Source organism: Penaeus monodon, chromosome 21 (assembly GCF_015228065.2).
Source record: "Penaeus monodon isolate SGIC_2016 chromosome 21, NSTDA_Pmon_1, whole genome shotgun sequence".
In the NCBI taxonomy this organism is placed as follows: domain Eukaryota; kingdom Metazoa; phylum Arthropoda; class Malacostraca; order Decapoda; family Penaeidae; genus Penaeus; species Penaeus monodon.
In genome coordinates, this window is record NC_051406.1 from 7724392 (window position 1) to 7725138 (window position 747).

The following is a 747-nucleotide window of genomic DNA, read 5'->3' on the forward strand; positions in this document are numbered from 1 at the left end:
TAACTACGTACTATAAATGTAACCGTGCATTAGCTAACGTTCTGTTTGAGACTATCAAACTTAGTATTTTATCTATTAAATCACTGTCTTTAAGATACGCACACATATACTTCGATTTCCTGTTTGTTTATGTTGTAATACTTTAGTTTATTTTTAAATGTCATCTGCAGCATATATATTTTTTTCAAAATCAGAAGAGAGCAAGTGATATTTGTGTTTCCTGACCCCCACCCCCCAAGAAATGCACGTGTTTGTGTATATCAGTACACTTTAGCCAATCTACTGAGATCAACCTGATAGTGACTCTGAACGATAAAACAATTTAAAATCAACATGCATATTCATATATATCACGACACCTTCAGGTCCGGATTTATAGGGGACAATCGCCTCGGACCCCAAGCTGAGGGATTCCTCTTAAAAAATAATTATAAGATTGTTTCATCACAGGAAATAATGAACAAAATATGTTGAGCTTGATCAACTGATAACAGTAAGATACTGATAAAAATTGCAAATATTATTAATCTCGAAATTATGATCACAAATGTATCTATAATACCGTGATTACACAAGAATGTGGGTAAGGTAACATAATTATCAACACCTATGCAATTATTGTAATATAAGATTAACGTATAATTATGGTCTATATTACAAACTGAAAATAGTAGTCATACTTATTCTTACAATCCATAAAACTGAGAAAGACAAAACAATTTTCCCCCCGAGGAAATGTGGCCTATC